This window comes from Microcaecilia unicolor, chromosome 11, assembly GCF_901765095.1.
Source record: "Microcaecilia unicolor chromosome 11, aMicUni1.1, whole genome shotgun sequence".
NCBI lineage: Eukaryota > Metazoa > Chordata > Amphibia > Gymnophiona > Siphonopidae > Microcaecilia > Microcaecilia unicolor.
This window is the reverse complement of record NC_044041.1, coordinates 62474066-62488437: the sequence shown is the minus strand read 5'-3', so window position 1 is coordinate 62488437 and position 14372 is coordinate 62474066. Positions and strand designations below refer to the sequence as shown.

General features: G+C 50.6%; 1 protein-coding gene across 5 annotated transcripts in view; it reads right to left on the bottom strand.

Moving 5' to 3' along the window:
- The window catches only part of PISD (phosphatidylserine decarboxylase), a 107538-nt gene that overhangs the window by 13309 nt on the left and 79857 nt on the right, over positions 1-14372 (bottom strand). The window lies entirely within an intron of this gene.

Genomic DNA, 14372 nt, shown 5'->3' with positions numbered 1-14372 from the left:
TGATGTCACTGACAGAGCCTGGTACAGAGTCATTTGGCAGCATTCTTTTCTAGAAGTGTTTGGAAGTGCTTCGCTGTGCACGGGTGCATCTTCCCACCTGATGTCATTGTGTTGGACCAGGTCAGTCTAGTACACTAACTGACAGAATACAACTCCAAGGGGAGGGTGGGTAGGGTAATAAGAATATTAAACTTGCTGTTCTTGGAGAACAGCTGCTCCAGGTGAGTAACTTCACTTTCTCTTATGACAAGCAGGATAAAAATACTCTTAAAAAGGAGGCCTGTAACACACAAGGTCCAGTAAGCAAACAGAGAACTGTAACTATGGGGTTTTTTTTTAATGGGAACAGCCTAGAACAGAAATAAATGGGACTTCGGGGTTGAGTTGAATTCTGAAGGACTCTCTGACCAACTGGGATGTCACATCAAGAATCTTTTCTAAAAAGCAGTGCAATAAGGTGAAATGCATGGACTGAAGACCATGGTGCAGCTCCGCAAATCTCCTCTATGAAGGCTGATCTCAGGTGGGCAACCGACGCGGCCATGGCTCAGATGATGTGAGCTGTAACTTGACCGTCCAGTGTCAGTCCAGCCTGGGCATAAGTAACAGAGATGCAGTCTTTGAGCCATTTGTTTACTGCTGGATGGACCATTCAGGTCTTTATCTGTCGTCATTTACTATGTTACTATGATGGCAGCCCCCACACTAATGGGGTCAAAAGAACAAAAAGCTGGGTGAACTTTCCAAGTACTTTAGTCAGCTCCAGATAGAAGGCCAAGGCACTCTTGCAGTTCAAAGTGTGCAGTGCACTTTCACAATGACAGGAAAGAGGCTTTAGCAAAAATGACGGCAGATCAATTGACTAAGATGGAATTCCAACACTACCTTAGGAAGGAACTTAGAATGTGTGTGTAATACCACTCAGTTGTGGAGAAATTCGGTGTAAGGTGGATCAACTACCAGGGCCTGGAGCTCACTGACCCTGCTCACTGAAGTGACCTCTGCCAAAACAAGACCGTCCAGGTCAGGTACTTAAGGTGACAGGTATCAAATGTCTCAAAAGGAGATTAAACCAGCTGCGTAAGGACAGCATTAAGATCCGATGACATGGTGGAGGGCTTGATGGGAGGTTTCATTTAGAGCAAGCCCCTCATGAAGCAAACAACTAAAGGCTGAGCACAGATGGGCCTATCCTCTACAAAGTCATACGCTCCAATTGCACTACTATGAAACCTTATAGAGTTGGTCTTGAGGCCCAACTCAGACAAGTGTAGATGGTAAAATTATGTCTTACATGATAATTTTCTTTCCTTTAACACAGCAGATGAATCCAGGAACTAGTGGGTTAAGTCCGCCTACCAGCAGGTGGAGATAGAGATAAAAAAAACTAAAGGCAGTGATGCCAGACAGCCAGCTCCTTCCTCGGTTAGTATGTCATTCGTAAGCATTTGCCAAGGCCAAAAATATGAAACCAATAACAACCAGAAACCATCCTCACTATGAAAAACAGAGAACCAAATAAGAACTTCGAAATAACTGCAACTTGATCCAGAAATCGGAATCCTTTCCGTGTTTCCATATCTGTCTGAACTCTGTAAAAGAGAACCCGGAAGGAAAAAATAGCCACACTGCGCAGAAAATGAAAAAAACGTTGGCTGAACTAGGGAGGGATCCTGGATTCATCTGCTGCATTAAAGGAAAGAAAATTATCAGGTAAGACATAATTTTACCTTCCTTGTCACTTGCAGCAGATGAATCCAGGAACTCGTGGGATGTACCAAAGCATTCCTTAAGTAGGGTGGGAAGCTGATGCTCCCCGCGCCAACACTCCCGCCCCAAAATTTGCATCCTCCCGAGCAGACATGTCTAGCCTGTAATGCTTCGGAAAAGTATGGCGGAACGCCCAAGTAGCCGCCCGACAAATCTCTTCCAGAGATAAGGCCGACGCCTCCGCCCGAATAGAATGCGCCTTCATGGCCACTGGAGACGCCCGCCCTTGTAGCAAATACGCCGCTCCAATGGCTTCCCTAATCCAGCGAGCAGTGGAAGCCTTAGAACCTGCCTCACCTCTTTTCGATCCCGAGAAGAGCACAAAGAGATGATCCGAGCGTCGAAACTTGTTAGATATCTGCAAGTACTGAAACAAGGCTCTCTGCATATCCAGGAAATGTAGCGAGGCAAACTCCCCCGGATAATCCTCTCTTCGAAAAGACGGAAGATAAACCACCTGATTGACATGGAAAGCTGAAACCACTTTAGGTAGAAATGACGGCACCGTCTGAATCGACACCCCTGCTTCAGAAAACTGCCAAAAAGGATCTCTGCAAGACAAAGCCTGAATTTCAGAAATCCTCCTAGCTGAATCAATGGCCACCAAAAACGCTGTCTTAAGTGTTAGATCCTTCTCAGAAACCTTATTAAACGGCTCAAACGGTGGGTCCTGGAGGGCTCGCAGTACCACATTCAAATGCCACGCTGGGCACGGCTGCCGCAGAGGAGGCCGAGGCCGAACAGCCCTGCGTAGGACACGGACCACATCAGAGTGAGCTGCTAAAGAGGAACCGTCCAGTTTGCCCCTAAAACAAGCTAGCGTAGCTACCTGCACTCGAAGGGAATTATATGTCAATCTCTTTTAAAGACCATGCTGTAGGAATTCCAGAATAACCGGAATGTCTGCCCGAAAAGCACACCACGCCGAGAAAGCTTTCCACACTCGCGCGTACACTGCTGAAGTAGACTACTTCCATGCCCCCAAAAGAGTGGCAATGACTGGTCCTGAAAATTCCTTCTTCCTCAACTGCCGCCTCTCAATAGCCAGGCCATAAGATCAAAGCGGGAGGGATTTTCCATCTGAACTGACCCTTGATGCAGCAGATCGGGAGTCACCGGAAGTCGCAATGGTGGCTCTGAGAGTGCTCGAACGAGATCCGCATACCATGGCCATCGGGGCCAGTCTGAGGCCACTAGAACGACCGGCCCCCGATGCCGCCCTATGCGACAAAGGACTCTCTCTATCAGAGGCCACGGAGGAAAAACACATTAGCTGTTGTTCCGGCCATTGCTTGGAGAAGAGTGTCCAATCCTGCGGATCCTGGCTGCCGTTTGCGGCTGAAGAACTGGGGAACTTTGGCATTGCAAGCCATGGCCATGAGATCCATTACTGGTCTTCCCCAACGTTGACAGATCAGCCGAAAAGCCGAGTCCGACAGCGTCCATTCCGCTGCGTCCAAAAGAGTCCGACTGAGAAAATCCGCTTGAACATTGTCTTGACCTGCAATGTGCACTGCCGAAAGACTCTAAACATGCACTTCCGCCCATACTAAAGACGAGACACTTCCACTGCGAGTGCCCCCCTGCCGATTGATGTAGGCCACCGTCGTGGTGTTGTCTGAGAATACACGAACCACCTGCCCCTGCAGAAGGTCCTGAAAACTCCACAGCGCATTCAAGACTGCTCGCAACTCCAGACGATTTATCGGCCAAGTCACTTTGTGAGGGGTCCACGATCCCTGGGCTACTCGATGAATGGGCTTCCCCAGCCCGCAAGGCTGGCATCCGTCATGACTACCACCCAATTGGGAGATGCCAGAGAAACACCCTTCTGCAAATTGGCTGACCGGAGCCACCACGTGAGACTATCCCTGGCCCGGCTCGACCAAGGAAGGCGTCGTTGATAATCCAGCGACGTCGGTGACCATCTGCTCAAAAGGAAATTCTAAAGAGGCTGCATGTGAGCCCTTGCCCATGGAATGACCTCCAAGGTCGCCGTCATGGAACCGAGGAGCTGAACATAATCCCACACTCGGGGAGCGTGACGACTCAATAAGGTCCATACCTGAGAAAGCAATTTGATCCTTTGCCCCTCGGGGAGAAACACCTTCCCCTGCTTCGTATCGAATTGCATACTCCAGACTCTGAGTAGGAACCAGATGACTCTTGTCCATATTGACCACCCAACCTAAGGATTGCAACACTGCAATCACTCGGTCGGTAACCACTCGACTCTCCTCTGCTGTCGTCGCCCGAATCAGCCAGTCGTCGAGATATGGATGCACTCGAATCCCCTCCTTCTGCAGGAACCCCGCCACCACCACCATGACCTTGGAAAAAGTGTGTGGGGCAGTGGCCATTCTGAAAGGAAGGGCCCGAAACTGGAAGTGCTGACCCAGCACCCCAAATCTGAGAAATCTCTGATGGGGCTGCCAAATGGGAATGTGTAGGTAAGATTCCTTCAAATCGAGAGCCGTCAAAAACTCGCCTGGTTGAACAGCAGCAATAACTGCCCTTAATGTCTCCCTGCGGAAGTGACAAACCCGCAAAAAATGGTTTACTTTTCTGAGATCGAGAATAGGCCGAAAAGCCACTCCCTTCTTTAGAACCACAAAGAAGATGGAGTACCGACCTGTTCGCCTTTCGAGAGGAGGAACAGGCACGATAGCCCCTATCCTTAGCAGGTCATGCAAACACTGCAGAACCGCAGTCCTCTTGGCCCGCGATACACAGCGGGACTCCAGAAAAAAGTCTGTGATGGGAGAGAAGAATTCTACCTTGTAACCTTCTCGCACCACATCGAGGACCCACTGGTCCGAAGTAATTCTGGCCCACTCTGGAAGAAACAGAGAAAGCCGACCACCGATCTGCTCTCCTCCCGAGTGGTCCTGTGCCCCATCATTAGGAGGCCCGAGAAGGAGCCCCCAGATGAGAGGGGGGGTCCAGCTGGACGCTTCTCGTTGTGAAAGGAAGAACGCTGCCCAAAACGAGGACGCTGAAAGGCTGCGTTGGACCGCCCCGGGTGATACCGTCGTGTCTCTCTGAAACGTGACCTTGAGGCTCCCTGCCTGGAAGTAGACTTGGGTCTATCCTCCGGAAGACGCTGAGATTTGGAATCCCCCAAATGTTTAACAATCTTTTCTAGGCCTTCCCCAAAAAGCAATTTCCCTCGGAAAGGCAATTTAACGTGCTGTTGCTTAGAGGCCATATTTGCGGCCCAATGACAGAGCCACAGAAGACGCCGAGAGGAAACGGTCAAGGCCATGAGTTTGGCCGAAGAACGGACCAACTCATACAAGGCATCCGCCAAGTACACCAGCCCAATATCCATCAGCGACATCTGAGGACTTCCGGCATATCAGACTCCGAAATCAAATCCATGACAGAATGTAGCCAACTGAGACAAGCTCTAGCCGCATAAGAACTACAAACAGAAGCTTGAAGTGTCAAAGCGCCCACCTCAAAGGCACGTTTTAAAGAGGCCTCTAGCCGTCTGTCTTGCATATCCTTAAGTGCCACACCACCTTCCACTGGAAGAGTAATCTTCTTAGTGACCGCCGTCACCAGGGCATCCATGCTAGGTAGAGCCAACTGCTCTAAACGGTCCGCTGAAACCAGATACAGACTGGCCATAGCCCTGGCTACTTTCAGCCCCCCATCCGGATCTGCCCACTGGGCCAAAATCAACTCTTCAATAGCTTCATGTACCGGAGAGGCCTTAGAAGGTTGTCTGGTACTAGCCATCTTGGGGCTGACTGCCTGAGAAGCCGCAACCTCAGGGTCCTCTATATTCAGGGCTTCCAGCGCCTGAGAGATAAAGGAGGACAACTCCTCCTTATGGAAAATCCTCATGGCGGGAGAGTCCTCAGGTTGGTCAGTGAGGACACCGTCCTCCACGTTCTCTACCCCCGTCTGCTCCGAGAGAGCCAACACGGAGGGAGCTGCAGGCGACTGTATGCAGGACCCCTCCTCAGACCCCCCAAAAAGCCTAGGCTTTTTAAGGGAGAAATCCTCTGGAGAAAAACCCAAAATCTCTTGGTTACCCCCCAGACCCCGAGAGGATCAAAGGCCGAAGCTGTCGCAGCCGCGTGAAGGGGGGGGGGGCAAGGCCCTTTTCGACAAAAATGCCTGGAATAGCAAAACAAACTCTGGCGAAAAACCCTCCCCCGCAATGGAGGAGGTCGCAGCCATGGCACCTGCACCACCGCCCACAATGCCTGAAGGCCCCCACGACTCCCCTACCAGCGGAGAAGCTTTGCCCAAAACTTCTACCGGAGCCAGCTCCGCGGCCGATCATAAAATGGCGCGAGAATTGGCGGAAAAGCACGATCTCGGGGGGGGGGGGGGCACTGCTCCATCGAGTCCCGGCAAATCAGCGCACCCCGCGCTGCAAAGGCCTGCCACCGAACGCCGTTTCCCCGCATCGGGAACAGTGTTTTACTGCCTCCACTGCCATTGCCCGCCCCCGAACAGGAACCCAGCAGGACTTAACCCGGACTGGGAAAGCGTGGGAACTGACAGCAGAGCCGAAGAAAAAAACTCTCAGACTCCACTTCGAGGCAGGCTCAGACAAGCAGGCAACAGAAAACAGGACTTGGACAGCAGTAACACAAACCTGCTCTCAGCAAAAACACACTTCCCTGTGCTTCTCTGTTTTAAACAAATTCTATGATTCTCTTTTTTTTTTTAGTGAGGAGGCAGAAACAAACAGGGAAGGAAAGGAACAGCAAAAGCCTGTTCAGAGGGAATTTGAGGCGCAGCAGGGACCCAGCAACTGCGTATGCTGCCAAAGGGGACACCACCAGTCCGCCACCCCCGGCTCAAACTGGCCACCGGCCCAGGAGCACCCTCAGAGGCCTTGGGCCCAGGAGCTGGAGAAAAAGCCATCTACCACCTGCTGAGATAGAGACATACTAACTGAGGAAGGAGCTGGCCGTCTGGCATCACTGCCTTTAGTATATCTCTATCTCCACCTGCTGTTAGGCGGACTTAACCCACTAGTTCCTGGATTCATCTGCTGCAAGTGACAAGGAAGCAGTTTTTGAGTAAAACAGAAAAAAGGATATAGGGCCCTGCTCTCACATCAGATGGCAAACCTCCTTCACTTCAAACCATAGGACTTTCCAATTGAATCTCTCCTGGAAGCAAGAATGATCTGAGAGACACCCTCTGGTAGATTCACAGAGTCATCCTCTAGCCTTTCAATATCCAAGCCATGAGGTCCAGGGACTGGAAGTTGGGATGCAAGATGGGCCCCTCCTTTTGAATGATGAGGGTCAGAAACATTCCAATCTCCAAGATCTACTGAGACTAGCTCCAGCAACAGAGGGAACCATATCTGTTGCGGCTAGTATGGCACAATGACGATCATGGTCCTTCAGTCCTGCTTGAATTTCAGAAGAGCTTTCGCTATGAGAAGCATTGGACGATATGCATACAGAAGATCCTTTCCCCAACTGAGGAGAAAGACATCAGAAGCTAGGCTGCTGTGTAATCCTGTTCAGAAGCAGAACTGAGGAGCTTTGGTGAGTGGTAAAAAGATCCAGAGGGGAGTGCCCCACTCTCAAAAGATCTTCTGGACAATATCCAATATTTAAAATGATTTAACTAGTGGGAAATGGTCACAGATTGGTTAAAGCGAATGCTACATACCTGTAGAAGGTATTTTCCGAGGACAGCAGGCTGATTGTTCTCACTGATGGGTGACGTCCACGGCAGCCCCTCCAATCGGAAACTTCACTAGCAAAGGCCTTTGCTAGTCCTCGCGCGCCCATGCGCACCGCGCATGTGCGGCCGTCTTCCCGCCCGAACCGGCTCGTGTTCGTCAGTCCCGTATGTAGCAAGACAAAGACAAGGGAAGACACAACTCCAAAGGGGAGGCGGGCGGGTTTGTGAGAACAATCAGCCTGCTGTCCTCGGAGAATACCTTCTACAGGTATGTAGCATTCGCTTTCTCCGAGGACAAGCAGGCTGCTTGTTCTCACTGATGGGGTATCCCTAGCCCCCAGGCTCACTCAAAACAACAACCATGGTCAATTGGGCCTCGCAACGGCGAGGACAGAACTGAGATTGACCTAAAAAATTTACCAATTAACTGAGAGTGCAGCCTGGAACAGAACAAACATGGGCCTAGGGGGGTGGAGTTGGATTCTAAACCTCGAACAGATTCTGAAGCACTGACTGCCCGAACCGACTGTCGCGTCGGGTATCCTGCTGCACGCAGTAATGAGATGTGAATGTGTGGACAGATGACCACGTCACAGCTTTGCAAATCTCTTCAATAGTGGCTGACTTCAAGTGGGCTACCGACGCTGCCATGGCTCTAACATTATGAGCCGTGACATGACCCTCAAGAGCCAGCCCAGCCTGGGCATAAGTGAAGGAAATGCAATCTGCTAGCCAATTGGATATGGTGCGTTTTCCCACAGCCACTCCCCTCCTGTTGGGATCAAAAGAAACAAACAATTGGGCGGACTGTCTGTTGGGCTGTGTCCGCTCCAGATAGAAGGCCAATGCTCTCTTGCAGTCCAATGTGTGCAGCTGACATTCAGCAGGGCAGGAATGAGGACGGGGAAAGAATGTTGGCAAGACAATTGACTGGTTCAGATGGAACTCCGACACAACCTTTGGCAAGAACTTAGGGTGAGTGCGGAGGACTACTCTGTTATGATGAAATTTGGTGTAAGGGGTCTGGGCTACCAGGGCCTGAAGCTCACTGACTCTACGAGCTGAAGTAACTGCCACCAAGAAAATGACCTTCCAGGTCAAGTACTTCAGATGGCAGGAATCCAGTGGCTCAAAAGGAGGTTTCATCAGCTGGGTGAGAACATTGAGATCCCATGACACTGTAGGAGGCTTGACAGGGGGCTTTGACAAAAGCAAACCTCTCATGAAGCAAACAACTAAAGGCTGTCCTGAGATCGGCTTACCTTCCACACGGTAATGGTATGCACTGATTGCACTAAGGTGAACCCTTACAGAGTTGGTCTTGAGACCGGACTCAGACAAGTGCAGAAGGTATTCAAGCAGGGTCTGTGTAGGACAAGAGCGAGGATCTAGGGCCTTGCTGTCACACCAGACGGCAAACCTCCTCCATAGAAAGAAGTAACTCCTCTTAGTGGAATCTTTCCTGGAAGCAAGCAAGATGCGGGAGACACCCTCTGACAGACCCAAAGAGACGAAGTCTACGCTCTCAACATCCAGGCCGTGAGAGCCAGGGACCGGAGGCTGAGATGCAGAAGCGCCCCTTCGTCCTGTGTGATGAGGGTCGGAAAACACTCCAATCTCCACGGTTCTTCGGAGGACAACTCCAGAAGAAGAGGGAACCAGATCTGACGCGGCCAAAAAGGAGCAATCAGAATCATGGTGCCTCGGTCTTGCTTGAGTTTCAACAAAGTCTTCCCCACCAGAGGTATGGGAGGATAAGCATACAGCAGACCCTCCCCCCAGTCCAGGAGGAAGGCATCCGATGCCAGTCTGCCGTGGGCCTGAAGCCTGGAACAGAACTGAGGGACTTTGTGGTTGGCTCGAGATGCGAAGAGATCTACCAAGGGGGTGCCCCACACTTGGAAGATCTGTCGCACTACACGGGAATTGAGCGACCACTCGTGAGGTTGCATAATCCTGCTCAACCTGTCGGCCAGACTGTTGTTTACGCCTGCCAGATATGTGGCTTGGAGCACCATGCCGTGACGGCGAGCCCAGAGCCACATGCTGACGGCTTCCTGACACAGGGGGCGAGATCCTGTGCCCCCCTGCTTGTTGACGTAGTACATGGCAACCTGGTTGTCTGTCTGAATTTGGATAATTTGGTGGGACAGACGATCTCTGAAAGCCTTCAGAGCGTTCCAGATCGCTCGTAACTCCAGAAGATTGATCTGCAGATCGCGTTCCTGGAGGGACCAGCTTCCTTGGGTGTGAAGCCCATTGACATGAGCTCCCCATCCCAGGAGAGACGCATCCGTGGTCAGAACTTTTTGTGGCTGAGGAATTTGGAAAGGACGTCCCAGAGTCAAATTGGACCAAATTGTCCACCAATACAGGGATTCGAGAAAACTCGTGGACAGGTGGATCACGTCTTCTAGATCCCCAGCAGCCTGAAACCACTGGGAAGCTAGGGTCCATTGAGCAGATCTCATGTGAAGGCGGGCCATGGGAGTCACATGAACTGTGGAGGCCATGTGGCCCAGCAATCTCAACATCTGCCGAGCTGTGATCTGCTGGGACGCTCGCACCCGCGAGACGAGGGACAACAAGTTGTTGGCTCTCGTCTCTGGGAGATAGGCGCGAGCCGTCCGAGAATCCAGCAGAGCTCCTATGAATTCGAGTTTCTGCACTGGGAGAAGATGGGACTTTGGGTAATTTATCACAAACCCCAGTAGCTCCAGGAGGCGAATAGTCATCTGCATGGACTGCAGGGCTCCTGCCTCGGATGTGTTCTTCACCAGCCAATCGTCGAGATATGGGAACACGTGTACCCCCAGTCTGCGAAGTGCCGCTGCTACTACAGCCAAGCACTTGGTGAACACTCTGGGCGCAGAGGCGAGCCCAAAGGGTAGCACACAGTACTGGAAGTGACGTGTGCCCAGCTGAAATCGTAGATACTGTCTGTGAGCTGGCAGTATCGGGATGTGCGTGTAGGCGTCCTTCAAGTCCAGAGAGCATAGCCAATCGTTTTCCTGAATCATGGGGAGAAGGGTGCCCAGGGAAAGCATCCTGAACTTTTCTTTGACCAGGTATTTGTTCAGGGCCCTTAGGTCTAGGATGGGACGCATCCCCCCTGTTTTCTTTTCCACAAGGAAGTACCTGGAATAGAATCCCAGCCCTTCTTGCCCGGATGGCACGGGCTCGACCGCACTGGCGCTGAGAAGGGCGGAGAGTTCCTCTGCAAGTACCTGCTTGTGCTGGAAGCTGTAAGACTGAGCTCCCGGTGGACAATTTGGAGGTTTTGAGGCCAAATTGAGGGTGTATCCTTGCTGGACTATTTAGAGAACCCACTGATCGGAGGTTATGAGAGGCCACCTTTGGTGAAAAGCTTTCAACCTCCCTCCGACTGGCAGGTCGCCCGGCACTGACACTTGGATGTCGGCTATGCTCTGCTGGAGCCAGTCAAAAGCTCATCCCTTGCTTTTGCTGGGGAGCCGAGGGGCCTTGCTGAGGCGCACGCTGCTGACGAGAGCGAGCGCGCTGGGGCTTAGCCTGGGCCGCAGGCTGTCGAGAAGGAGGATTGTACCTACGCTTGCCAGAAGAGTAGGGAACAGTCTTCCTTCCCCCAAAAAATCTTCTACCTGTAGAGGTAGAGGCTGAAGGCTGCCGGCGGGAGAACTTGTCGAATGCAGTGTCCTGCTGGTGGAGCTGCTCTACCACCTGCTCGACTTTTTCTCCAAAAATATTATCCGCACGGCAAGGCGAGTCCGCAATCCGCTGCTGGATTCTATTCTCCAGGTCGGAGGCACGCAGCCATGAGAGTCTGCGCATCACCACACCTTGAGCAGCGGCCCTGGACGCAACATCAAAGGTGTCATACACCCCTCTGGCCAGGAATTTTCTGCACGCCTTCAGCTGCCTGACCACCTCCTGAAATGGCTTGGCTTGCTCAGGGGGGAGCGTGTCCACCAAGCCCGCCAACTGCCGCACATTGTTCCGCATGTGTATGCTCGTGTAGAGCTGGTAGGACTGAATCTTGGCCACGAGCATAGAAGAATGGTACTCGAAGTACGGGAAGGGAGAAAACCAAAAGGCCTCCTCCCGACACCTTTTTTCTTCTTCTTCTTTTTTTTTTAGAACAAGTCGAAGAACGACGCGCGAGGTCAACTTTGGGGCGCGAACGGCGAAACACGACCGTACCGAGCGCAGACAAAAGAAGACTGGCCGGCACGAGCCGGTTCGGGCGGGAAGACGGCCGCGCATGCGCATCGGCGACTAGCAAAGGACTTTGCTAGAAAGTGTTCCGATTGGAAGGGCTGCCGTGGACGTCACCCATCAGTGAGAACAAGCAGCCTGCTTGTCCTCGGAGAAATTGTTTGTTCACAGCTATCCAGTCATTTTCAGTGGAATTTAACCAATTATCTCTGCTGAAAATGACTGGTTAGCACTGAATTCAAAAGCGGCTAACTCGTGGGCATTTCAGTTCCAGTCAGGTTAAGTGCCAATAATCAGCCCTTCACTGCTTAAGAAAACTAATTAAATTAGGCTGCATAAATAGCAGTCTTATCTTTAAGCAATTATATGATGAGGGGCGGAATATTGATGTAACTGGCTACGAGTTAGATGGCTGAAAAAAAAAAAAAAAGAAAACCTGGATATTCAATGTTGAAGCCTAGACAGGGCACAGCATTGAATACCTGAGAATAGCACAGTCAGCAAAAAACATTCATTGCTGCTGGCTGTCAGCCAGCATATGTTCAGAGACCACTCGTGTCTCCATGACCCTGCTCAGTCTGTCTGCCAGACTCTTGTTTTTCTATGCCTGGTAAGTGGACCTGAGAACCATTCCCTGAGAGATGGCCCATAGCCATATCCTGACAGGAGATATGAGCCTTTACCTCCCTGCATGTTGACATACTACATTGCCACTTGACTGTGTCTGAATTAAGATAATTTGGTTTCCTAGTCAATCTCTGAAAGCCTCTAAGAGCATTCCAAATAGCTCTTAGCTCAAAGAGGTTGATTTCATGTTGCTTCTCCTGAGCAGACCACTGACTCTGGGTGTGACACCCATCTACATGAGCCCCCACCCTAGACTGGCTTCATCTATCGTCAGAGTCTTTCGGTATTGAGGTATTTGGAATGGTAGTCCTTTGTCCAAACTGTTTCAAATTAGCTATCAAGACAGCTCCTGAAGGAGGGTGTGACAGTGATGACATCATAAAGGTTCCCCTTGGTCTGAGACCACTGGGAAGATAAGAGTCCACTGAGCTGGTCTCAAATTGAAGCACACCATGGGGATGGCATGCAGTATGGAGTGCATGTGGCCTAGTATTCTTAACTTCTACAAAGCTGATACCTGCTGACTCTTTTGAACCTCCCAGATTACAGAGGTGAAAGCATCTATTTGTGGGGCCAAGAGGAAGGCCTTGGCCTGAGTTATGACTAGAAGGGTTCCTATAAATTCCAATTGCTGGAATAGGTTGAGGTGGGACTTGGGGTAACTGAGGAAAAACCCTAGTAGCTCTAAGCACCAGAATGGTTCTGTGTGCATCGATTCTTGTGCTCCTTCCTTTAATGTGCTCTTGACAAGTCAATTATCTAGGTAGGGAAACACATGCTCTTTTAGCCTGCGTAGCGATGCTGTGACTACTGCTAGACATTTTGTGAACACTGGATGCTGATGCAATGCCAAACTGGTAGTGGTGTTTCTTTACTCAAAATCTAAGGTATTTCCTGTCACTAGGATGTATCTGTATGTGGGAACAAGTGTCCACAGAGCATAGCCAATCTTGTTCCTGAATTATGGGGTGTAGGGTGCCCAGGGAAACCATCCTGAACTTTTGTTTTCCAGAAATTTGTTCAGGGTCTAAGACTGGACGAAATCCCCCCATTTCTTGATAACTAGAAAATACTTGGAACAAAATCCCTAGCCTTTTTCTACTGGTGGAATGGGTTTGATTGCATTGGTCTGTAAGAAGAAATCGTTCCTTTGTAAACAATTCCTGGTGTTGAGAGCTTAACTCTGATGCTCTTGGAGGGTAATTTGGAGCACCAGCAGCCTCCAATTGTAGGGTGCAACATGTGAGAACCCACCAGTCTAAGGTTACAAGGGGCCCCCTTTCTTGGAAAAAAATTCAGTCTCCCTCCTTCTGGAAGGTAATCTAGAACAGTTAGTGGGACTACGATTATGCTCTCTTGCAGCCAGACAAAAGCTTGTCTCTTGTTTTGACAGGGGAGGCAGTTGGGACTTTTGGTACCTTTGCTGCCTCGGGCAAGAGAGAGACTTCTGGTTGTTTTGAGGTGGAGAGGGTAGGAGGATACCTACGCCTTTGAGAGTAGTAGGTTCTCCTTTGCCTTCTTCCAGCAAACCTCTGAGAGGTACAGAACAAGTCAGCAGTGGGCCGGGCTAAAGGCTTGACAGTATCAGAACATTTCTTGATGAAGTTTTCATCCTTCTCTATCTTTTCACCAAAAAGATTATCACTCCAGCACAGAACATCTGCAAGCTTCTCCTAAACTGCAGGTTCCAAGTCTGAGGAATGAAGCTAAACAAGTTTGCGTAACCCAATACCCAAAATGAAGGCCCTGGATGCCCTCTCAAAAATACCAAAGGTTGCCTGGACCATATATTGTCCACACCCCTGCTCTTCAGTTACTAGCTGACAAAGTTCCTCTGCTTTTCCCAAGGAGAGAGTATCTGAACTCTGCTACACTGAGCACAATATTCTGCAAGTACATACTTATTAAGAGCTGGTAAGCAGCGCCTTCTGAAAAAACTTCTTACCAAAAGATTCCAATGTTCCAAATTTCCCTCCCCAGGGAGGCATGGGCCTCGAGGACGGATCGGAGCTCCCATGAAGCCAATGTTGATGCCCTCGATGCCATAGCATCATTTTAGGCCAGAAGACACTCCATCTCTTCCTGATCTGTTCCTTGATGACAACCATCAGCAA